Below are 25,527 nucleotides of genomic sequence, written 5' to 3' on the forward strand. Positions count from 1 at the left end.
TGAAGTTGTCTCCAATCATTAAGAAATGATACTGTACAAAAGAAAATGAAGTTGCTTTTTTTTTTCTCATCTTCTTACAGATAGAGTGATTCTAGGGGTCTCCTTCTTATATGCTGTGGCCCAGATTTGTTATAATTACTGTAAATATTGGTCCTGGCAGAATGTCAGTGCTTTGTTTAGTAAATATTTCGCCATAATTTCCATGTCACAGATGGGAAGGTTTGGAGTATCTTGAGGCTGTTATTGCTGTCAATTCTGCCCAGCTTTGCATCCTCAAAACCTAACTGGAGCTTTGCAGTCTTGTATCGAGATGATGCAGATATTCGTGGGGCAGCCCCGTTACTCTGCATCCTGTAGCAGAGGCTTATGGTTTTGAACCAAGCCGTCAGCTCTTGCTCCAGCACGTGGTGTGTCCAAACCAGATTTCTCACCAACATCTGCAGCCTCGCAGGTGGCTGCAGCTGTTTCTCCCTGTGCAGAGAATTTTGCAGCTGACATTGCAATACAGGTAGAGTGGAGCGAGTGCTCCTGTGAATGATGACCAATTACCCGTCCCGGTTTCTTTTCTGTTTTTATAACTATTCCCCATTTCCACCTATTCTTAACAAGCTGTTTGGGAGTTTTGCCAAAGTACAAAATGAACTTCTATTAATTTTTTATTAGTGGCAAGGAAGTTCTCAGCTGGGTAAGCTTGGTAAGAGTAGCACTGGTTATGTTCAGTTTTTACTGTAGCTGCACGGGCTCATTCAGCATCTCTGCCATTTTCCAAGAAGCCTGCGTGATCCTGAAAGACTCAAGAGCTGGTTGTCTTCTCCATAGCCTGCTAAGATGATCTAAGAGTGGGTCTGTATTTCTGCATAACCACAGTTGGACTCCAGTGGCATAAAAAACCCATCTGAATTTGCTTGCTTGTGTTGGGTCATGTCTATGCCAGAGCAGCGCCAGCACAGCTTTTCTGCCCACGTAGCTGTGACAGCTTTCCACAGACCATGAATGAAGACAGTGACAGCTCCTTCTGTGGGCACAGCTTCGGCCACGCGGGCATCTTTGTCAGCACAACAGTGTTTGCTGAGGTGTTGGGAGGCGTGTTGCTTTATTATATATGGCTCTGTCAGTTCGTTGCCACTTTTGGTAAACTCATGTGAGATCTGTTTTGGTGAACCTTGTGGTTCACACAGTTGATCCTGAGCTGGGCGGATTGGAGGTGACCAGGCGCCACTCACCATCACACCATGTGCCTCTGAGCCATCACAGACCACTTTGCCTGTCACCTCTACCAACTCCTGCACCTCCCTGAGGCAACTGGGAAGATTATCCTCTTATTTCCCAGCTGGTCCACTAACTCATTGTTCCTTCTGGTAAAAGAAGTGGTGATCTTAATAGAGGGAGGTAGGTTCAGACTGGATATTAGGAAATATTTTTTTACACTGAGGGTGGTAGAACACTGGAACAGGTTGCCCAGAGAGGTGGTAGATGCCCCATCCCTGGAAACATTCAAGGCCAGGTTGGATGGGGCTCTGAGCAATCTGATCTGGTTGAAGATGTCCCTGCTCCTTGCAAGGAGCTGGACTACATGGCCTTTAAAGGTCCCTTCCAACCCTAACTGTTCTGTGATTCTATTATTCTGTCTTCACAAAGCCCAAAACCTTTGTCCATAGCCAGGGAAGGGTTATCCATCAGACCTGTGTACAAGAGGATGATGGCCTGCAGGATGTGCTGAAGCTGGACCAGGTATGAGGGAGGATACAGCCCTGTGGAAATTTGGGCTCATTCGCATCCTCAGGACAGGTGTCAGAAGCTGCCACCACATGGGCATAGCTTTCTAAACTCAGCCTGAGATTGAAAGAGCTCAAAAGCAACACTGGTTCCAAAGTTATGGATTGCCATCCAGCAGGTCCATCAGTGCAGCAGGTGCTGCTCTGATGTTGAAGACAGGGTCACTTGAACAGGATCCATTCCCTGCTTGGGTCTCAGGCAGATGTTGCTGTTCTGCTCGGTCACGGTTGTGACTCCACTTAAATAAATTTTACTTCTCCTTTCAGCTCCTCTGCCCAGGTGTGCAGCAGCCTTTGGCTTTTAACACCAACAGCCTTAAATTCATCACTTGATTCTGTCACTCTTTCCTTGGGAGTGGTTTCTCTCAGCGTACCTCAGCATCATGCTGAGTGGATCTTCCAGACCATCTCGATGACTTGTACCCTGAAGTTCCGTGTCTGTGACTAGTCGCTGTAGATTGACTTGCTGTGCAGCTTTTGTGCTGCACAGACTTCCATGTTCATAGCCATTGTCCCGTGAGCCCGAAGCAGCAGGCATTAGTGGTGTCGTTGCCTTTTCAGTCAAAGTTGACAACCCTGTATTTGGGATATACTGATTTCTCTCATTGTCTCCCTCTTCCACAGAAAAGTCTGATTGATTATTTCTGCGCAGGGCAGAGGTTGCTGCTATTTGTACATCTGCCTGAAGACTTCTTCAGAAATTTGGGGGATTCCTAGAGTTCAAGTTAGGCTTTTGTTCGTGTTTTTCTGCAACAAATTAATATTAAATAAGTAACAAGTGATTAGAGGTAATTTAACATTTCCAGAGTCCCATCTGCCTTTTTCTTGCCAAGGTTTTGCAAAGCAAACCTTTCTGTGATCCTGTGTGCTGATGAAGAGATGCTGCTTTGGAGGGCATCTAGGATTATCCTTGGACCTCATTCCTCATCTGTGTCGAAAGCGGGTTTCTGTTTGTCCAGCACTCATATGACACTTTGAACTTCTTCCCCTAAATTAAAACCTGTAATTGCTCTGTCATATTTCAGGTTCCTAAACAAGTCTGGGTGCAGGTATGCCAAATTCTTGGACTTTAGTAAGGAATCTCTGGTGTGTTCCCAGTGTGGATATGCCCATTGTGGACATCCTTATGCTTAGAGCATCGTGCCCATCCTCAAGCAGCAAAACAAACTTGGAGCTGGTAGAATAAAAAGGCTTTCATAAGAAAACACAGTTTGGTCTAAACTGAAATTTTCAAAAGAAAAACATTTTTATGTAGTGATGTTTCAAAACCTAATGATTTCTGTTTCCAATTGACATTCAGACTTAAATGTCATTTTAAGTTGAAACCTGAAACAAGAGTTTAAATTTCAGGTCAATGTCTCAAAAACTCTTGTTTTGAGTCAACATTTCAAATGTTTTTTTTTCTCTCAATAATATCTTGGGGTTTTTTTCCCCCGCATTTTCAAATCAAAAGCATTTGAAATTGTTCATGGCATGAAATAGTATAATATTTTGACCTTTCATCCTTATTTGGGACACAGGCAAATGTTGAAATCGCAGCCGTTCTTGGGAGACAGAGATTCCATTCTCTGACCAGATCCACAAAAGTATATTTCCACTGGTTTTGCTGGCCGGCTACTTCAATACTTTGTGTGTGATGACTTGTAATTCACTGCAGATTGACTCTGTGGCATGTCCACATGGCTGGTCTGGAGAGGCTGAGGGCAGTTAATCTTTTGAGCTCTGTGTTGTGCTTTCGAACTAATATCCAGATTTCTTTCCCAAGATAAATTTTCCTCTCTAACCAGCGTTTGGTAGTGCCCTCCGCAGCTGCCTGATATGTGTTCCATGCACGGATGAGGACTCTGGTGCTCTTTCTGTCTAGCTACGAACTCTTATATGAAATCAGGATGTTTTAAAAGTTGAGGCAGCTTCGTGGTCGTCTATTGTTTGCCATCTCGCAGACTGCCATATATCTTTCTCCTCAGAGGTTACTTTTTCCCCTTCCCACCATTGTGGGGAACTTTTTCCTGCCGGGCTCCTCTGAAGCAGTTTTATGGTGTTCCCCAGAAGCGTGCTTTTGTACAGCTGCCTCAAAGCATAATCCAGAGAAAAGTCTCTGAAGCAAGAAATGTGTTTTTCTGTTTGGCTTTGAGGTGTTATCTCCCCTCTTCCAGAATGCAATTGGCTCCATCTACGTCCCTAAGCTGTTTTGTTTGGAGTGAGGAGAGCTCAGAAAATCAAGGGAGGCCACACACATAAACAACTGTGTGTGAAATCAATTAATCTAAACGAGAAGGAGACATGTTCTTGAAGGAGAAAAGACTGGTTCTCACAGAAACCTCCCTTGTGTATGGCATTGGCGGGACTCTCACAAACATTACATCACTGGAACAATGATGAGCTAGGTGAATATTTTAAACTTTTCGGCTAGTATTGGCCAATATTTAGAGGAAGAGTTGTGTTTGATTGTGTTTGAAGAGCCTTCCATGCTCTCTGGGAATATTTTAACAAATTATTTTCATAATGAAAGTGCTCACAGATACAGTGTTGGCATGCTAAAGCAAACATTATTGAAGGAACGTACATTTTGACATCTTAACTTCAAATATTTGCATCATAAATTTGATTCCAGGAATTGCTTTTAGCTGGTCAGGGCTACTAAGCCATGCCTCTCGTTCTTGTGTGTTCAGGTAGCAGATATTGCCAGCAGTACGTACACAAGCAACTGACGTGACAGGAATTATTTGCAGGACTTTTTCTAAACATTTTTTTTGTATCTAATTGGAGAAAAATCTTACACTGCTTTTTTAAGAATTCTGATAAGAAGAAGAGGTTTCCTCGAGCTGTACATTATAAACTAGTATTCACCTCTGCGGTTGCAGAACTGTGAAACTGGACACCGCTGGGTTGGGATTTTTAAACCTGGTTAGCTCTTGGGTTGCAGTCGCACGCAGCAGCAGTGCCCAGCTTTCCCCTCAGGAGAAGGGTTATTCACATCTCAGCACGTTGTGGTCCTGTGCTTTAGGGTGCCCAGAGGTCAGTGATTACAATTACATCCCAGTTCCTCTCTTGCACCTCTTCAAGTAATGGTCTCCTCTCTTAGCCGGCTGGCCTGGGGCAGGGATAACATGCGCTGGGAGCAAAACGCCGTGTTCAGCCTTTCTTGGCTGAGGGAAGGCCGTGGAAAGGAGGCCTTGAGAGAGCACTCTTTAGGGGAAAGAGGTGAAAGACTGGGAAATCCAGGAGACAGCTACCCCACTGAACCTCCTAAATTGTCATAAGAGACTTTGGGCTTGCAGTGTTACCTGGACATTAAAGACTTCTCATGGCTATGAACCTTCCCTGGCCCTACTTTACCTCCTGTTCAGGGATGAGGAAAATAATAAGAAAAATTGCTTTATGTTTTGCACTGAGGTCTCCCTAATGAATCGCGCTCTGCTTAGTCCAGCTCTGAACTGAAAGTTTGTCCTATGGAGTGAAAGGTTCCCAAGGCTTGAACTAAAACCAGCCATGTTGGGGAAAGCTGCAGGATAGGGGTCTTGATAGGACTCTCCCATTCACACAGCCTCGTTGTTAGGTTTTGCCCTGATTTTTTGTCTCATCTCTACTACGTAATGGATCGCTTTCCTGATTTGAGAAGAACATCTGTTACAACTAAGACTTTGGTGTGTAACTCTTTCAGTTGAGGACGGGAGATTGTTCAGCATGGAAGCCAAGAAGATGCCTTGCATTCCTGCGTTGCAGCTGGGAGGCCTTGCGGAGAAGGCAGAGAGCTCTCCTTGTAGCTTTCTGGGTGGAAGAGCATCCTCACGACGTACAACCTGCTGGTGCCAAAACCCAATGGGCTAGCGGATGCTTCTGAGCAGCCATTGCCTTTTATCGTTCTGGTTGCCATCATTTGTTTTATTTGCTATCTGATGTGATGGAGGCTGAGAAGGAGATTGCTTCCCAGGGCCCTCAGGGCAAAACCTGGGCTTCCTAGAGCTCAGCTCTCTTTCTGACCCTCCCACAGCCCCTGGGGTGACCCCCAGGAGCATCTGTTCTGGTCTGCTGAAATGCACCGAGTGGTCTGCAAGTTAGCCAGCTGTGTATACACTGCTGAAATTCATCTCCCTCAGGCACTTTTCTAGATCCCAAAAGCAACCAGTGTGCTTCTTCAGGCACCCAGATACCGCTGTTAAAGTGAGTTATTGTCCTCTAGTTTCACATCTACGAAAGGAGAGTCCCACCATGGTCATACTTCCATGATGCTCGTGTGGTGCTTACACGATTTTCTCTCACAGCAAGCCTAAGGAGGACGGGTAGATACCGTTCTTGTCCCCTACATTGCCGTCTGGTGCTGGGATGGAAATATGAAGAACATCCAACAACACAAATAAATTGAACTGCTAATTTCCAGGACCTAATTACAACTCTTGGGTTTGCTTCCTGACCTGAAAATAAAACTCCTCTTGCGAAGTTTCCTGGGTTTTTTTTTTTGTTGTTGTTTGTTTTGTTTTAAACAAAGCAAGTAAACAAGAGCCACACTACTGAATAGGAGAGGATGGTTTGCCTGGCTCGTTTTCCTGTGTTCCTCCTTGGGTTCTGCTTGGCCAGTTGTGCCCTGCACTGCGCTTTGGGAAGGGCGTACCAGGCTAAATATATCTGCGCTGCCTGTGAAATGCAGTATGGGGTGCTACGTCATTTGGTGGAGTTTACTTGGAAACTAAGGTGGGAAGCCAGTTTTTATTTTCAGCCTTAGGTCAGATGCGTTGGTCAGTCGTCTCACCCAGAATTTTAGTCTCGATCAAGAGCTTGTCCTTGAAAGACGGACATAAAACCTACCCTCTAAATTAAAAAAAAAAAACAAACCAAGCTAATTGTAGCAACAAAAGCACATTGAGTCAACCATATTTTTCTTGTTCAGCAACCAGATTTATTATCAGAGAGCTTCTTCGGCTAGCTCACCTTTAAAAAAGAAAAAAAGAAATCGTAGCTCAAATATCATGGCTTATTGAGCAGAGGAGTTGGTGCGATGCTGCATGCTCTAAATAGATCAGAAAGAACTCCAGCGCTGGCAGCACGCTGACAACTGGAGTCCTCGGGCTTTCGCTTGTGTCGGGACAGAAATGTATACCTCCAAGAAATGTGTGAAGAACAGATGCAACGTGATGACCAAAGAGGATTTGGATTTTGCAATTTCTAGCCCTCCTTTTTGGCTTGTCTTCCTCTGCTGCTTCTGCTGGTGCAGTGGGAGTGATTTCATGGGAAGGGAAGGTATTCCCGCAGTGTGGAAACGCCGAGTGGCGGATGCAGTGCAAGGAGACACATCTGAGCTCTCTTTGGTCTCTGCCACGCGCAAGTTAACAGCAGTAGGGCAAATATAGTGGTGTAGGTGACACAAATCTGGTGGGGACTTCTTTGGGACTCACCCAGGCAAACGGGTGGGTGGAAATCCTTGCCCTTTCTCCATGAGCTCGTCAGAATTGCCTGCCTGCTTGTCTAACAGACTGCAGTCACATCTCTGGCTGCTGAGTATATCTTTCTCTCTTCTTCCTTATGCCATTAGGAGAATGCCAGTGTCACTACATGGCTGGCTTACTAAAAAAGGAGATGGATAAACTCTTCAGTGTAAGGTTTTATATTTATCTAGAGGGAAATTATCATAGAATCATAGAATGGTTTGGGTTTCAAGGGACCTTTAAAGGCCATGTAGTCCAACCGCCCTTCAAGGAGCAGGGACATCTCCAACCAGATCAGGTTGCTCAGAGCCCTGTCCAACCTGGCCTTGAATGTTTCCAGGAATGGGGCATCCACCACCTCTCTGGGCAGGATGATGACGCAAAGATGATGATGCAAAGTAACTTCTGCCTCATGCTTTTTAGTGCCTAGCACATTGGGGCCTCTGAATATTACTGGAGCACAAGCCACACACTGCAGACCAAAGCCATACAGTTTTGCCCGCTTAGACCTCCTGGCACACTGGGGTCTTGCTTTGCACCAAGGGATCTGAGAGCTCCAGGATGTGTGCTTCATGCTAACAACAATAAAATCTTCCAGAATTCTCTTGGAGGATTCAGTTGTGAGAATGAGGGCTGGGCACTGGGATTTCTTTTCTGGAGTTAACGCAGGCTCTGTGACTTCTGGTAAGCCTGAGTGCCTCCTTTCCTTCATGGGCTTCACCTGGGCACTGACGGCTGTGAGCCAGAGAGTGCAGAGGATTACCATTGCCATTTGAACCTGCCCAGCTGTAGTTTATCCTGGCTATAACATAGGAGTGTTGAGAGAGCAGGTGGGAGTTACTTTTCTTTAGTTTCCTTCAGGGCTCTGTATCTGCTCCAGCTTTTTTGACTGTCCAGTGGTTCCTAGGAAGGTGGTGGGTAAGTGAACAATCCTGGCAGATGTTGTTGTAGAAGTTTGGTAGCTTTGTATCTCCTTGGTGTTCCTGTACTTTGTTGCTTGGCACTTTACATCTGTGATCTGTTCCCTCCCTCTTCCCCTCCATCAGCACCCCTGCCTCACTCCCGAGGATTTGTTACATCTTCTGTAGCTGGGATTACCTGGTTTCAGTGATGGGATGGCAGGGCTTAAGGAAGGGGTTTTTTTCTGGCAAGGGTAGGCAGAATTCACAATTAGCTGTCCCACAGCCATGTGCTCCAGCTGCTGTGCTGCACGCTGTGGCGTAGACCTAACATTCGTGGCTTTTATTGAATTGTTATGTGCAAAAGTCTGCCGGCACAATGTGCCAGAAAGACTTCTACTAGGTGAGGAGGCACTGGATGGAAGTGTGTGTCTCTCTAGTCTACCTCAGATTATTAACTAAATCGTAATAACAGGTAATAAACCATTCAAAAATAAATGTTCCTCCTTTGTGAAGTTTGCTCCCTTCTTCCCCCCCCCCCCCCCAAGCCCTTCTCCCTCCACCTGTTATCACTATGGGTCACCTCCTGGCCAGGCAGTTCAGCCATTTAGTACTGGTGGGCAGGTTGCAACCTGAGCATCTGCTTTTTTGAAGAGGATCTGTGGCTTTGCCTTGAATCCAGCTGCAGAAGGTGAAACTGGCTGAATCGGTTGCTGTGCCTGCACAGAGGGCATGTTGTGTGAAGTTGCTGAGGGAAAATGCTGTGCTCTGAGGACAGCGCGTGGTTTTGACCCATCAGTGAAGCTGCTGATGCTGAAGCTGGAGTTCCTGAGGGTGACTCTGGGAGTGCTGAAGGGATATGGTCTGTGTTTCAGTACGTTAATGTCTCCAGCTCCTATGTCTGGGGACTCCAGGGCAAGAAACTGCCTGCAAAGGGCAGCTGATCTTGAGATACTGAGCTCCTGAACTGCAGGTTCTCAGTCCCACCCGCCGAGGGATGCGAGATAGCGCCAGAGGATGCGGCAGGCAGGAAAAACATGCACCTTTCCGCCAGTTCTGCTCCCTGTTGCAAGTGTGAATGTAAAGCAGCAGCTAGATCCTGGCAGCCCCTGCTCTCCCTTTGCCTTCTGCATGGGCCTCTCATTTTGGTGCCTTTGAGAGAACAGCTGATGAGTTCAGGGCTGCAGTTTTTGGGAGCCGCCCGGCCTTACAGCAGCAATTCATTCAGCTGCGCCAGCCGGAGTAACCGTGAGCTTCCCTGCCATTGGCAGGCGTTCACTGCAAGGAGGGGATGAGCAGTGGGGCCAAGAAGGGAAAAGCAGCCTCAGGACTGGAAAGAGCAGGGACAGAAAAGGAAATGAACAGGGAGAGAGCATGTGGTAACCCAGCTGGGATACGGCATATGAGAAGGAAGGTGCAGGTTTGATCATCCACCTCCCAGTATTGACTCTAAGCTGGTGACCCCAGCATAAAATCTGACATACTTGATGGGTAGTGGTGTGTGGGGAAGGAGATAGGGAAGGAGGGGATGTGGTAACACAGAAGATTAACCCCACTGCCGTTAGCTTTTATCTGTTGGCATCTATCTCCTGTTCCGTATTTGCTCACCCTTGCTTACCTGAGGGCTGTCATCTTCTAAATAAAACCTGCCCACTGCTCATATTCTCAGTAGGAAAGCCACAAAGAAACTCCATAGCTACAGAAGACAGAGTAGGAGACCACTTTTCCCCCCCCCCCCCCCCCCCCTCCTCTCCCCCCTTTCCCCAGTCATTACTGAACCAGTGTTCCAGGAAAAAGAAAAAATAGGGTGTTGTGTCATGGGAGAAACAGTCTTTCTCGTGGGATATAAAACTTTGTGTCTGGCCAACGAAGATCTCCTGGCACTGATGCTAATCCTGCCCAGGTTTTACCATGCAGTACATAATGTAAAAACACGTGATAATTCCTTCTGTCGTTTCAGCAGAAATTTTTCATTTCCTAAACAAGCGCGCTATGTTCCTGTGTCCTGTTAAGCCGCTGCTGTGTGCCGCTCCAGCAGCCCTACCTTAACAGCTCGGCTGGTTTGCTGGGTGGTTTGCAGCCTTTTGATGGAAGGCGCTATTTAATTATCAGCGGTGTTATGTTCCCGGAGCTCGCTACATGAAAGCAAAATACCGGCAGTCTGTAATTAATCTCGGCTAATGTGCCACTGTTTACACTCCATCTCCCAAACCAGACAGATGTAAGAAGACACCCAGCCTTCATCTGGGATCCTCCCAGGTTATTTCTGAGCTATCTTTGGAGAACTGCAGTGAGCCTATCTACCCACCCCACAAGTCCCTCAGAAATGAGTACCTTTAACTTTTCTAAGGAATGAGTGGGAGACTTTGTTTCCTAGCAGGGAGCAAGGTTAATGCCTTTTCGTTTGCATTACCGCAGCCAGTGCTGGCTGGCGTGGTACAGGAGCACATAACTCCTCCAGTAGTCATGAATTCTGCAGTGTGAGAGGGTCCGACGCCATAAGCCTTGCTTCCTCCGTTGCTCCCCTCGCTTTGGGTGAGGAGGAGGCTGCTGGCAATGGGGACATGCTGGATCTGTTCGGTGGAAAGATGAGGGATTCTCTGGGACTCCGGTCTTAAAAGTGAAATATCATACGTTTGTTTCTGATGGCTCTGCTACAAATACTGAGCAGGAGAAGGTGATGAAAATGCTTAGAGCTGTGGAGAGACTGAAAAGATTCCGCATCCTTAGTTAGAGTGAAGAGTAATAAAAAGTGACATGACAGGAGTATATAAACTTTGAAGTACAGAGAAGTAAACCAGGCATTCCTGTGTGTACTTTTACATAATACAAGGTTTTCAATTAAATTGAAACAAAACATCTGACATAGGTGAAACTTACTTTTTTTTTTTCTTACAGCACATAAATAATTGAGACCAAGGACATAGTAGAATGCAGAAAGGATTAGTCATTTACATGGATAAAAGTCTACACAGCTTATGAATTTTATTCTAGCTGTTTTAGAAGGTATCAGGCCTCCTGCTCGTGGACAGCCTTCCAGCTGCAGCTGGTTAAATGCTCTTCTTGGCCCAGTAAACTTCTGATACCTTCTTGAAACGTCTGACAGTGGACACTAGCTTAGAGGAGTTATTGCCCGAGCCTTGCATTCCTGAACATCTTTTGTGTTGGATGGTTGCTATAAGCTTGGCCGTGATCAGAGGTGACCGCAACTTTCTAATTAGCTGAATGCGGAGGTGTGGCATATGAGGATGCTGTGGTCATCCTCCTGAACTGTAGGTTCAAGATGACAATTATCCACCTTGTCAAACCGCCAACTCGGTTGACTCGGTTAGCTCTTTGCTAGTCATCCACCTCAGTGTTGCAGTGGATAGGTGACCTTTGCAGGTCTGAGCCGTAGTAGGAAATATTACAACATCAGAACCTGTACGGCTCCCATCCGTTTGCATTTTGGGTGTTGCATTTGGGGTGTTGCATTGGCATCTTTTTTATTTTTTTTTTTTTTCACCAATATGACTTGTTCAGACCAAAGTGAGTTGTAAGCAGCTTACTCATGGGGTGAAGGCTTTTGCTGGTTTTAACTTTTTTTTTTTTTTTTTTTTATCTCTGATTGTTTTCAGCGAGCACTGACTTGCCCAGCTGCTAATATACTGGTGCAGGGTAGCCCCCCCGCCCCCCCCCCCCCCCCCCCGGCCAGTGCACTGGGCACGTTGTACGCTGGGGCATCCTGGGGGTACCTAGCACAGGCTCCCTGCTTCCAAACCCCAGCGTTTTGCTAGTTTAGCAGCGGTAGCCTGCTAGCATTGCTGGCCTGGAGGGAAGGAAAAATTGTAATATCCAGCAGAGGGTGCTCCTAAACAGGTATCCCAAGTAACTGGGTACCGCTGGTACCTCTGCACTCCAGTTCTCTGGTGGCTGAGTCCCAGTTGTTGGTGGCCGTGGCCATGTTAGCGGGCAGAGTGGGCCAGGAGGAGAGGTTCTGGAGGGTGAGCAGTTGGTGCTGAAGACCTGGCAAACACACAAGAGTGCTGTGGGGTGGGTGTTATTTTGGACTAGCTCTTGTCTGGTCCCATGGATGCGAAGGAGGTGTGCAAGGTATCCTCCTCAAGCACGGTCTCCAGTTTCATCCAGAGGGAATCCAGTTTACGAGCTCTAAGGCTGCTCCCAAGTTGCAGACCACCACAGGGGTAGTGGGATTGATGGGAGATTTGAATCTTGATTTGAACTACAATAGTAGTGTGGTTATGGCTGTCTTAGTGTTGGTAATGGTCAGGTCTGCTGCTGCGTCCCTGTCACCCGTGTCAAGCTGATCCTCTTTACCATACACGTGAGTGCAGATACTCCAGCTGCTCTCCGTTCAAGGCAGTTTCGAGCCTCTGAGTTTTGAATCGAGTTTACGCCTGAACTGAACTCAGATTCTCCGAGTGCATCTCCATCAAAGCTTCCAAGCTTGATCTGATTTTTTTTTTTTTTTTTTTTTTTTTCCAAGCCACAAGGTACAACGCTAAACTGTAAGTTGGTCCCAGCTGTGCTCAGAAGGGTCACAAACCTTTCTGTGAACCTGGGCTGAGTTTGTGCCAAATCCCAGAACCAGGTGTACTTTTCATGTGTTTTTAGGACTGTGTGTTGTAAATGTCACACGGCTCTGAAACTGAGTCCCCAGAGCAAATGGAGTATGTCATCAGAGCACTGGGATTAGGGAAGAAGAGTAATTTTTTCTTCAGATAATTATAGGCAGCTGAGTTGCCTGTGGAAAAAAAAAATCCTGCTAATGCTCAGCACCTTCTAGAGTACCTCACTGTAGAGCAGGTATCACCGAACTCCTCTGCTTCAAAGGGGGAAATACCTGTCTGGTCTGTAATCCAAGGCACTCTTGGATTAAAGAAAGTTCATAGGTCATGATTATATCAAATGGAGAAGACTTTGCCGCTGTCTTTACAAATCTCTCTTATTTTCCCTAACGCCTTTTCTACTGAAAAAAAATCCCAGAATGTTTAATCAGCATACCTAATTAATAGTGCTGTCTCGCATAATTCATCTTTATAGTGCTCTCTTGCATGGGGTTTTCCACCAGTGGCTCTCGATGCATTTAACGGGAAGAGATTCTTCTCATTATCCCCTTTCTGCACATGGGGAAAGCAAGGGAGAGGGAAAGGTAGAAGAGACATGCTTAGGTTATACGGCCAACCAAAGGTAGGGTCAGCAATAAAATTCCAGGTTCTTAGTTTTGGGCTCTGCTGGAACTGCTTCTCCAACCGCCGAAGTGCATTTAGGGCTGGATGAAACACAGCAGCTATTGAAACAATTCAGGACAGAAAGTGGAGGAAGGCAGAAACGTAATTACACACGCAGGGAGCGGTCACGTAGCCAAGTGCCAGTGTTTGTGTAAAGCAACATGTTGTCTTTAATAACCACAAGTGTGGTCAGCCACCCATTTATTTCCTCTAAAAGACAACGTGCCGAGCAGGTCAGCACCCTCCCGGACGATGCTGAAACACTGGGCGAGTGTTGACTCAGAGGAAGAAGCTCCCACTGCCTGAGTCACCCGCATCGCTTCCTGAGGGACCCTGGTTTCCCTGGGAGTATCGACGGGACCCAGCGCTGTCATCCTGCTGAGATGGGATGAGATCATGACCTGAAGTGGTCTGGCTGCAGTTAAATATAAAGAGATACTGAAGAAAACAATCTAAGGGCTAGAAGGGTGGCTTTTTTTTTTTTAATAACTTTGTCTTGAATTATAGATCTTTCCCCCCTCTGAAAAAAAAAAAAAAAGAAGAAGAAAAAAGCCTTCTTTAACTAACTGGGTAATAATAGTATGGTTTTAAAAGTACTTGTTTAGCCAGCGCTGACTATATGCTTACACAGCTACCTCTGGCCAGGGAAAGATCGAAACCACAATGGCTAAGTATAGAGGCCTCTAAAATATCTTCATATATACAGTGCCTGAATACACAAACAGAACTGGTCTCTCTTCTGTCTACAGGAGCAATATTTTCCATAGGATTTGTATTGACAGAGGTTTTCCCCCTGGAGTTATGCATATTTATTAAAATAAAAGTCCTCCAGGACTGCGTCCGTATGCTGAACCCCATTCCATGACCTGATATAAGAATTATATTCTCTTCCTAAATAAAAGTAAGCACTTTTTCATTCTGTAGTGTAGCAGGCTCCTGGCTAGGGATTAGGGGGTGTTTTGTTTTTTTTCTTTCTTGTTTTGGGTTTGGTTTGGGGTTTTTTTCCACCTTTGTTTTTAAAGAGAAGGGGAAACTATTGCCAGTATTTCAGCCTTAGCTCTTGAGAACAGCTAGTGCGTGAAGGAGAGATGCACCCATCCTTGAAGTGTGGTAGGATCCATGGACTAAGCAACCAGAGCCGCACTAGCTGCTGGGCAAACTGAAATGCATTTGCCTCTGTAAAGAAAGCACATCTGTACGCAGCGTGAAGCTTGCTGCTGGGATAAACCCCCTCTTTGCATTTTGTGCTTTGTAGCCTGTTTTCTGGAGTGTGAATCTCTGTCTTTTTTGGAGCCTGACCCCTGACTTCTCTGTGTGCCTCCCTTTAAGTCTTTGACTTAAACTGCCGCAGTTGCTTTTGGGCAGTTGTGGGCAAAGCAGTTTTTCTGTTCCTCCTCTGTGAGTGTGATACCTCAAATATGTTCCAGCTGATTCCCAGCTGTGGGCTAGTTTTGTACTGACACAACATATTCTTGGGTAAATGACAGATTTCTCTGAGCTGGGGTTGGCGCTAGTGGCTGTGCACGTAGCTGTCGGCAGTGCGTGACATTGTTCTGGTGGGAGCCGGGAACTGGTAGGAGTGGCACACTGAACGCGCGCCCAAAGTATGTGCTCCAGGGAGCAACACCTGGTTTATGAGACGTGCAGATGTTGCGTAGGTGGTCCTCGGGCGCTTGTAGATTTTGCTATCGTTTCTACCGTGATTATCTGTCCTGGCTCTGGATTGTTTGCTGGCACACCAGCAACCCTGGAAACCCCCCAGCTTTCATAATAATAAGAACTTGTCCTTCCTTTGTGGATGAAGCAGCTTCTTTATATGTTTGTAACAATATGCAGCTGAATATATAGACAGTTCTTTCAACACTGAGCCCCTGTCTGACACAATATGTCTGCAGTTACTGCGCTCAAGTTGCATTTTGAAACCCTGCTGTCTACAAGGCCCATTCTTCAGGGAAATGGTGTGGAAGGCGGCAGAAATGAACATGTGCTAGGACCTCCTCTGGTGGTGTTGGGAGGCTCTGAGAAGTTTCCTCTACTGCGCCTTGGGCACAGGAATATCGGTGATCGTGTTTGAGACTTCTCTGGTGACTTCCATGCAGAGGTCTCGAGTATTTTTTTTAAGCTTCCAGAAATAAGCTTTTCTGTTCTCACAGATACATACTACTCTCAGTTTAAGCAGCTGAGATGCAGAGGGATGGCTGGACTTGCCCGCAGTCGTGTGGTGAGCCTGGAACAGAATCCTCTCCATTGTTTTTCCTGAGAAAAGTCACCAGAATCTCCTGTGGTGCTTTGGGACATCTGGGTGCCCAGACTTCTAAAATTCAAGCCATGAGCCTCTTCACTTGCCTCACTCTGCTGCCGCTGATGCCCATGGCATTGCATAGCTATGTACCAGGGCAATACACTGTGTTGGAGATGGAGTTGTAATTTCCTGGATGAGCAAAATTATTTGTGTACTATATTGTAGCTTGGAGGTTCTGTTCAGTGATGAGCTTCAATTTTTGTCTCAAAAACAGTAGTGATAGGGCAAGCAATCTACAGGAAAGATGGGGAGAAACTCTTCAGCAGGGTCTGGTGTGATAGGATATGGGGTAATGGTTTTAAAATAGAGGAAGGCAGATTCAGACTAGACATCAGGAGATTTTTTTTTTTTTACCATGAGGGTGGTGGAACATTGGAACATGTTGCCCAGAGAGGTGGTGGATGCCCCATCCCTGGAAACACTCAAGGCCAGGTTGGATGGGGCTCTGAGCAACCTGATCTGGTTGGAGATGTCCCTGCTTCTTGCAGGGGAGTTGGACTAGATGACCTTTAAAGGTCCCTTCCAACCCAAACCATTCTGTGATTCTGCCTTTGCACCATACCTTCTTTGAGTACAGTGACAGTCAGCACGACGACTCTGCTGAGAGCTGGAAAGGGATTTTTTTCACTCTGTTCAAGATTGTGGGACATCCTATACTGGTGACAGAATTGACAAGAGCCCATGAAGTTCAAAGGTCTGTAATGCCCATGCTAGGACAGTTTTGGTTCAGTGTACATCTCAAACAGGAGTGGCTCCCATTGTCACGGCCTGTCAGTCCCTTCTTTTCACTTGCATTGTGAAGCTACACTAGAAAAATAAGATCCTTCTACTTTGTGCAGCTGTGTGTGTAACGCTGGTTATCTTTAGTGTTATTGAACTGAGCGCATCCCTCTTGTCATCATCGGTGGCCCCTGGGTAGAGGACAGAAATACAATCTCTGACTCCTGTGGAGAACGTGGCACACAGGATCGAGAGGTATGAGAGAATTCCCGTAAGAAGGATAAAGGAGCGAGGCTGGCGAGTGAGGTATCTATAAAAGAAAGTAGTGGAAGCACTGAGGCAGAGGGTGAATACTGAGTTACCTACATGTCTGAGGAAGCTTTAACAATTTACAAGTGGCAAGTTGTATCTTTATAATATCTTTATGGAATATATTATAACAACACTGTAAAATATAAAATCTTTATAACATCCCAGTGAGCAAATCGCTTTACGTTGTTGGGATTCTGGATTCAAGTCTTGTAGGCCACAAACATTTGGGAGGATCATAATGGTTTCCAGACGTGTTTATCGTACATCTAGAAATCCACCTGTGTGAGGCAGCATAATCATAGAATGGTTAGGGTTGGAGGGGACCTTCAACGATCATTGAGCTGTCCACAAGGCAGAGCCTGCACAGAGGTGGAGTTGAAGGGTGCCGCACCTGAAGTGCATCTGTGGGGAGGCGAGCGTGAGGAGTAAGGGAAAAGAGTGTGGACCAGGTTGTCCTAAACAAGGAAAGTCCTCAGTTCTTTTCTGTTGCCAGTTGTGGAGAGCATTAAAAACATGGCTTAATCAGGAGGGAAAACTGGAATCTTTAAGGTGGATAGCGAGAAGAATTACTAGAAGCAAACTGGAAGTCATTGGGTAAGGGGGCTGCAGGCTATGCCTTTAGGGAGAGTTTTAGGAACGGGTAAGATAAACCCTTGTCAGGAAAGATCCACGTATACTTGATCCTGGCTCTGTGTGGAATTTGGGCAGTGATCTCTAGAAGTCCCCGGTGTTTCAGTGATACTGTAAGTAGGGCTTTTCAAGGTTATCCGTGGACAGCAGGTTGTGTATAAATAGAATGACTCGGGACTCGAGGCTCGCTGGTGAGGCTCAGGAACAGCAGGCTGGGGGAAAGATCTGCTCCTTTGGAAGGAGCGAAGGATGGCTCTCCTGTGGTGCTGTGCCCGGTGCTCGATTTATTAGGGTGAGAAGATGGAGCAAGAGCTGACTCTTCACCTGACCTTACAGTTCTGGTGCCGCTGGTGAATCACACAGGTCACATCCTACACTACTAGTCACTGGTGACTCTGGGTCCCTTATCTTTGGATGCTGGAGCTCTTAAGCTATCTTGGAGGGCAGACTCATCCATCTTCCGGAAGTTAGACATGTACAGAGTATCTTAAAGCACATCAGCCTTAATGAGCAATTTTGAGCAGGCTAGGCCATTCATCTTTTTATCTTACTGTCTTAAAACTCTGCAAAAACAATGTCTGTGTGGATGGAGAGAATGAGGCAGAGAGGGTAAGAAACCTGATCCAAGAAAAAACCCTAAACCAAATGACATTTAGGCAGTATTAAAAATTGCAAAATAAAAATCCCCAGCGTAGGCACCACCTAGCTCCTGGAGGCATCTAAATTCCACAAATGCCTCATTTGCCTTTTTCTCTGTGTTTGTCTGGTTTTTAAAATCATTTTTATTTTAACACTCCTCAGGTGTTGAATATTGTGCTTAACGTGCTTGCCCAAAACTGCTTGAGTCTGATCATGATCCAGAAAGCAAGCTCCCTGGCCCCTCAGCCTCCCCGGGTGCTTTCGGAGCATACCTAGCACACACAGACATGCTGAGATCGAAAACCAGTGGCAGCTGCCACTTCCTTTTGAAAAGTCTTCTATAGCAGCCCAACGGTTGGAAGGCTCAGAGATCAAAACCTGCTTCTGTGTTTTATCCAACAGCTGCTTTATGCAACATGCCAAGAGGTTTCGGAAGGAGAGACTGGCCCCAAGAGTAAACGCTCGTGGTCTACAGCCATTGCTTCCCTTGTGCACTCCATCTCTTACAACGAATCTCAAAAAATAGCAGTGCAGCTTAGATGGGAATAGCAAGGAGGAGCCCTTTCTTCTGGACCTCACCTGAGGGCCGATGGTTAGGGCCTTCTCCAGGAGGGGTAGGTTAGAAGTGCCATGAAGGGAGGGATAAATTAAAGCAGGTCTCCCAATTCCTTTGGCTACTGTTGAAAAGCAGGGCACGCCACGCCACTGGTTCCTCCGGGTACGCCTCACTCGCTTGTATGAGGCAGGAGCGCGGCAGTTTGATGGTAGAGAAGAAGAACCTAATTTTGGATCACCAGGAGCACAAGCAGGCAGTTCCTGGTAGCTCTGAGCCAGGTATGGAGCTCCTCAGGCAGGAGAGACAGCAGCGTTTCTCTTCTGGCCGGCCCGTGCTGACAATAAGTGGCTCTGTGCCCAGCAAGAAGTTGTTTTGAAGCCTCAGAGGTGTCTGACTCTTCTCAGAGGCCGCGAAAGCGCCAAGGACCCTAACCCCGGGATCCACCCTTGGAGCAAGGCCCTTAAAAGCTGGGTGTTGCAGTGTGTGCGCCTTTGGTGCCAAGTCTTTTTTGGAGCCTGCTGCAAGTAGCTTGTGCAAGACCTCCTGCATAATGGCTTTGCAGAGCCAAAGCCCGGCCTGTCTGATGGACGACATCCCTGCCTGTTCCTTGGTTTTTCAGTTCGGCGGGGCGCACAGTTCTGGAATCGGTTGCTTTTTCTCAAGCTGTTATCAAAAAAAAAAAAAAATAATAAAATCTAGTGTTGCTTCTGTTGAAAAGCCTTTCTGTTCTTTGCATGGCGCTGGAGTGGGACTTGTCTAACCTGGAAGCTGGGGTCCGTCCGGTAGGACGGAGCAGAGGTGTGCCGCCCAGTCGAGCCCTGGTTTTGCTGGATCCAGCTGCGGTGGTTTAGGTTTCTGCCTGAGTCTCTCTGAAAGCAGCACAGAGCACAACACAAAGAGAGGGAGGGTCGTAAGTATCCCCATTCTCTCCTGATAATCCCTTAAAAAATAATTGCAGGCCTAAACCTCTGGCCTCCAGCAAATTTTCCACTCGATTAGAGGCTTTTGTGAAGCTGGGGAAAGGGACACGCAGACTTGCACATTGTGCCGCTGCCCGAAACTTCCAGCTGGGATTTTTTCCATCAAAAGGGGATTTTAGTAAAACCATTATAAGGGGCTTAGTCACAGAAAAGCAGTTGATCTGAGACAGGGGTAGATTAGCTTTAACATGCTTGTTTTTGGCACTAGGGAGAGGGTGGAAGTTACACCCAGCCACTTGCATGCAGCCTCCCCCCCCAGCCCGTCTGGCTTCATCCCCGGCAGGTGTGTGCGGGAGATGATGTCCCCACCATGTCACCAGAGCACGCTGTGCCTGAAACCGGTGGAGGTGAGGGGAAGGGAGCGGGTGGCCCAAGGCACAAGTCCTCGCACCAATGTGGTCTGGGTCTGGAAACCAAAAGTCGCTTGGTCGGTCGGTCTCTGGTGTGGTCTGGGCAAGCTTTTTGCTAATGGACAGGTGCCTCTTGGGATGGAAAACCATGAGGGGTGATAGCATTTGCAGCCTTAAGGACCGTGTCGTGCTCGCCGCTTTGATCCATCTGGGTGGTCCCCGAGCATCGCTGCAGGGACCGTCCTGGTGAAGACGTAGCTAGAGCAGCCGGGAGAGCTGCAATTCCAGCCGTACCCGTTGTTGTGATGGGACGTCAGCCCTTCGGGGGCCATCGAGGTGCCTCTTTTCATCAGCTTTGTGTTTCTCGGGTTGAGACTTGCCCTTGCCTGAAAATTTGAGCTGCTACCCGATGATGTGATGGGACATCAGCCCTTTGGGGCTGTCGAGGCAGCCCTTTTTGTCAGCCCCACATTCAGTAGAGATTCGCCGTTGCCCTGACGCCCAAACCGCCGCAGCGGAAGGGTTTGAACAGATAGGGGTGGTTTTGTCGGAGCGGTGCCTGCTGCTTGGGAGGCTCTTCGGCAGCCCCACACTCGGACGCCAGCGCTTCTGGGGCTCTGGGTGGCACAGAGTGACCGTAATTTAATTAAGTAGTGTGTGTAATTTAATTAATTAATGAGCCTTAGGCCGAGGTAAGACAGCTCGCCCCCCCCGCCCCCAACCCCGGGAAGCCGGGGCTCCGCGGGGGTCCCCGCGGAGCCCCGGCTTCCCGGCGTTGGGGGCGGGGGGGAGCGGGGGGGCGACCGCTTTGGGTTGATCCGGTACCGGACGGGGCGGCGGCACTCGGCGGGCAATACTGCCCCCTGGCGGAGCGGAGCCGCGCCTACAGGCGGAGCCCGGCCAGGGATCATCGGCGGCGGGGAAGATGCTGCGAGAACGGGGAGAGAAATCTGGGGCTGGGCAGGGGATTGGGGGGATACAGGGGATGAGGATGCTTCACCCAACTCATGCCGATGCAAAATACCTCGCCAGTATCATAGGAATCGCTTGCTTGCTTTATTTTTTTTTCGTCTTAACATGTTGTCCCCGGACGGTTTTATGGGGTGTTTGGCAGACAAGATGCCCAAAGAGATCTCGTTGTCCCCATCACCTCTGGCCGACCTGCAGAGGGATTGGTGGCACGTCGGGTGCTTTTGCTGAGCAGATGGAGATTTGCCAGAGAGGAGAGGCAGGTGTTGCATCACGGGTGGCTCCGCAAGCCTGGAGGAGCAGAGGAAAGCTCTGGAGCCCCTGACATAAGGAGGACATGGACCTGTTGGAGTAGGTCCAGAGGAGGGCCACGAAGATGATCAGAGGGCTGGAGCACCTCTCCTATGGGGACAGGCTGAGAGATCTGGGGCTGTTCAGCCTGGAGAAGAGAAGGCTCTATGGAGACCTGATAGCAGCCTTCCAGTATCCTAAAGGGGGCCTACAGGAAAGACAGGGAGAAACTCTTTAGCAGAGCGTGTTGTGACAGGACAAGGGGTAATGGTTTTAAAATAGAAGGAGGTAGATTCAGACTAGACAATTTTTTACAGTGAGGGTGGTGGAACACTGGCACAAGTTGCCCAGAGAGGTGGTAGATGCCCCATCCCTGGAAACATTCAAGGCCAGGCTGGATGAGGCTCTGAGCAACCTGATCTGGTTGGAGATGTCCCTGCTCCTTGCAGGGGGGTTGGAATAGATGACCTTTAGAGGTCCCTTCCAACCCAAACCATTCTATGATTTCCTCGACATGTGGCAAGAGGAGTTCATAGTGCTGAAGGTGGGATACTGGGCATGCAACTATGTTTGTCATGAAATGATAGTGGCAGGGTTTTATTACTGCTGGATGCTTGGTATTTTAGCTCACTGAACAAGGAGAGAGGCTGCTGGCCACAGAGTTGCGATCAGCGTGCCTGTGTAGTGCTGTCTGTAGACCTTTGGTGCCAACCTTCCGAACCCCTTAAGTTGCCATGGGGTTGTAAAGCTGGGACGTTTTTTTTTGGTTGGTTGTTTGTTTGGGTTTTTTTTAAAGCTGGGAGGGGAAATTGTTTCGTCTTGAAATCCCTAAATTATGCCTGGAGACACAGGGATCAAAGGAAAATAACTGGGAGGAGTTGTCCATTTCTAGATCTGAGTTAGTTTCTGTAGCAGAATAGGAATTTGATTTATGTCTCAGGAACCCTCTCATGTGGAAATACTTGCTCAGGGCATGTGTCCAGGCCCTGATATTAAACTTTTGACACCCTTTCTAAAACACACCCCAGATTTTAGGAAAATCCCATTTCTGTTCATCTTTCTGTCATAAAGACAGATCGGATTCGGATCTTTTGAAATCTCCGTGGTGCTATTTCAAGTTGGGCTGCTGTTGAGCTAATGCATTTGGTAGATTTAATTAAAGAAGGAGGAGAAGTACTAGCATCCCTGCCAAAAGTGGTTGGAGTCTAAGTTCTGGCACAGGAGCCTGACAAACACTCTCCAGCTCTTTCTTTTGTGCAGCTTGGGGCTGGAGAATTGAGCAGGACGGCTTCGCTGGCCGGACGCGGCGGGGAGCGTCATGCGGCCCAGCCAGCAGCTCTGGCGTGGGGCCTGGCTGATGTCCTGAGGGGTCCTTGCATCCAGCCCGCACCACCCAGTTTCTCCATTATCTTTTTCCTCCACAAAAGGCACCATTAAAGAGCTGCTGGCGAAAAGAGTGGGATTTAAGGTAGAGGAAGTAGAGAGAAACAACAAAAAAGGGTCCAGTTTGCTAGAAGCATCCTGTGTACGTATGCAGCGAGGCTGCCAGATCCGAGGGACACCTACCCTTGAGCTGTTCATGGGAGCCTGTGCTGACTTCTAGCTTTAATTTCAAAAACTTTGCGTGCCTTGGCCACCCAGCTCTCGTTTTAACTTCTCCCTGACCTCCAAAGGGCAGGTTCAGTAGTAAGCCCTACACTATCTAGCACGAGGATCACCTCATCCTAGCGCAGGCCCCAGGTGGTTTTCGTGACAGCTGCCCCGTGACCCCGTTATTTATTATCGGGGGAACAAAGGACCCCAGAATCACCACGACAAACTGATTCAGTCGAACCCGTAGCATGGGGAGGGAAGGTATAAAAATGTATAAATCTGTCATGCGTGGACCTCCCCTATGCTGGTCCAAGGCAGTAGGACCCAGGTGGAGCCTCCTTTTCCTCCCTGTCTCCTAGGGAGAGCAGCCAGCCGTGGGCTCTGGCCAGAGGAGCAGCTGCTGCAGCAGACCAGGGACCCCCACGCACAAACAGGAACTTGGCTGCAGCTTTTGCGAGCCGGCGTCCCGCACCGCTGCCCCTTGGTCCCCAGCCGCCTCCTCTCCTGCCTGGTCCCTTCATCCCTGCTTCGCATCTCTCTTGCTCTGATCCACTTTCTGCTGCCACCTCTCAAGGGTGGCCTCTCTGCTCCCCAGAGCCACCGATCCTTAAAGCAGGTCCCTTGTTCATCCTCTGTGCCCCGGTAGGCAAGGGACCCTGCTTCTTCAACGGGCACAGCTGAGTGGGCTGGGAGCGCTTTTGCTGGGTGCAGCGGCAAAGGCTGGCACCAAAGCTGCCGCGGGCTCGCTGACAGAGACGGGAGACTTCCAGCTCTCCTCCAAATACTGTTTGGTTTGGGTTTTCGGTTTTGTTCTTGTTGGGTGGGTTTTTTTTGTTTTGTTTTGTTTTGTTTTTTTTTTAAATGGCTTTCTACCCTAGTTGCCAACTGAGCCATGTTCAAAAATTCAAGAGAGGCTTGAGAGTGAAAATTAAGTTTCCTTGTTACCCTGAGGAGTCATACATTAATTGGTCTATGGTTGCTGGCAATGGATTATTTATTTTAAGAAACCCTTCTCTGTACTAGTAAACATATATCTTCCCCGAGTCCCGGCCTTGCTGGACAGGGAGGACTGCCTCTGTGCCCAAGGAGGGGCTGTCACGCTGGGCCATGAGAGGAAGGCATGAGGAGCACTTGCTCCATCGATGGGAACAGCCCAGGGTGTCTAAACATGGGGCTTCGGGGAGGCTTTGGTTTCGGCAGCTTCCTTAAGCTTGAGTTCACTTTAAATAGAATTGCGGGCCATGTGGGCGATGTTTTGGCTTGTTTTTTTTTTTTTGAGTAGGGAGAGGAAGTTTGGGGTAGGAAAAAAAATTCCTGTCCTAGTTGTGATTACAGAACTTATGAGCACACATGTTGTGTTTAGACATAGATGCCCTGCTGTTATCCATGAGCTTAACAAGAAGAGATGCGATTTTCACTGAAGTGCAGCAGAAACAAACCTACCTTATGAGAGATGTATCATTTCCCATCCCTGCTGCCTACCCCAGGAACATTTACATTTACGGCAGTAATGGGAACTGGATTTGGAATTCCTGTTGTCTGTAACATTCATACATACATCCTCTTTTTCGGTCAAGAAGTTACTGTAAACTTTTTTTCTTAACACAGGAAAGACAGACCCCACACCTCCCTCCAAGGAAAGGAAGATGGATATAGTGTCAGGCTCAATTAGATCCAATTGTGGTGGCTTTCCCTAAAGCGAACAATGCAGCTTTTGTGATGGACTCCCAGCAGCTTGGAAGTCTTAGAAACAGGGGAGGAAAAACCAACACACGCCCCAAAGTCCGAACCTTGAGATAGTCCAGGTCCTTAGGATGCGGAGGAGATAAGTGTTTCTTTTTAAGAGGGCCAGAGTTGAGCATGATTTTCCCCTTTGAAACGTGGCGCTGACACATGAAAGGGGTGAGGTGGTTAGAGCTGGCAACAAAGAAGTGCGCCCAGTCCAGCCTCAGCCAAAAATACCTGTGGAGGCAGAGGCTACACACCCCGGGGCAGGCCAGCCCCGGCCGCGGAGGGGACCTCCTTCGGTAGGGCAGCCGACCCACCTGGAGCAGCACTCCTGCGAGGGCCGCTGGAGCGCGGGGGGAACAAAGTGGCCTGCTCAGGGCTGGAAGTGCTTAAAATGCAAATGTACAGGAACTTCAGACCATCCCCCTCCCTCCTCCTCGGCGCGGAGGAAAGCAGCTTAAATACAGCCAGGCCTGGAGAGGAATGTTAAAAAGAGGGGAAGAATCGCCCTCCTCCTTTCCACAGGGACCCAGGCCCGGCCAGATTGAGTATGCATGACTGAGCAAGCAAGCAAGGACAGCTCCTCTTTTAACTTTGCTGAACAATGGCTCCGGCTTCTTCCACCATTTCGCATTCCCTCTCCTTCCAGGCAGGAAGGGGCAGCGGGGCGAGTGAGCCCCGCCGCCGGGCTGGGGAGAGACGGGCTTTGTCGCTGGCCTGTAAACACCGCTTAAGCTCCATCTCCAGCAACAATACAAAACCCACGTCGTGGAAGGCTAAAAAGGGACCCCGTCGGGTTAAAAGTCATACGTTGAGGAGAAAGATTATGGTATAGGACAAAGGACACCTCAGATTAGTCCAACTTTTTTTGTGTTGTTGTTTTTACATTCCCACTTTACTTCCTCTTTAATCTTCGCCTGGGCAGTGGAAACCAACCAAGACACTTTTCCCAGCTCCTCGTGAGCCAGAGAGGGCACAGTTTTTGCTGGTTGTCACTGCTGGGAAATGTTTTTATTTGATTGGTCTTCTACCCAGGGGGGGCCTCAGTTTAAGTAAATCACAAAAAAAATGTCTGCCATCTATCTGGAGCTTTAAAAAAAAATTTAAGAAACACAGCCCTTCTCTCCCC

General features: G+C 47.9%; 1 protein-coding gene across 1 annotated transcript in view; it reads left to right on the forward strand.

The window, feature by feature from the left end:
- Nucleotides 1-25,527, forward strand: part of WNT5B (Wnt family member 5B) — a 73,017-nt gene that overhangs the window by 6,503 nt on the left and 40,987 nt on the right. The window lies entirely within an intron of this gene.

Source organism: Chlamydotis macqueenii, chromosome 1, assembly GCF_036417535.1.
Source record: "Chlamydotis macqueenii isolate bChlMac1 chromosome 1, bChlMac1.mat, whole genome shotgun sequence".
In the NCBI taxonomy this organism is placed as follows: domain Eukaryota; kingdom Metazoa; phylum Chordata; class Aves; order Otidiformes; family Otididae; genus Chlamydotis; species Chlamydotis macqueenii.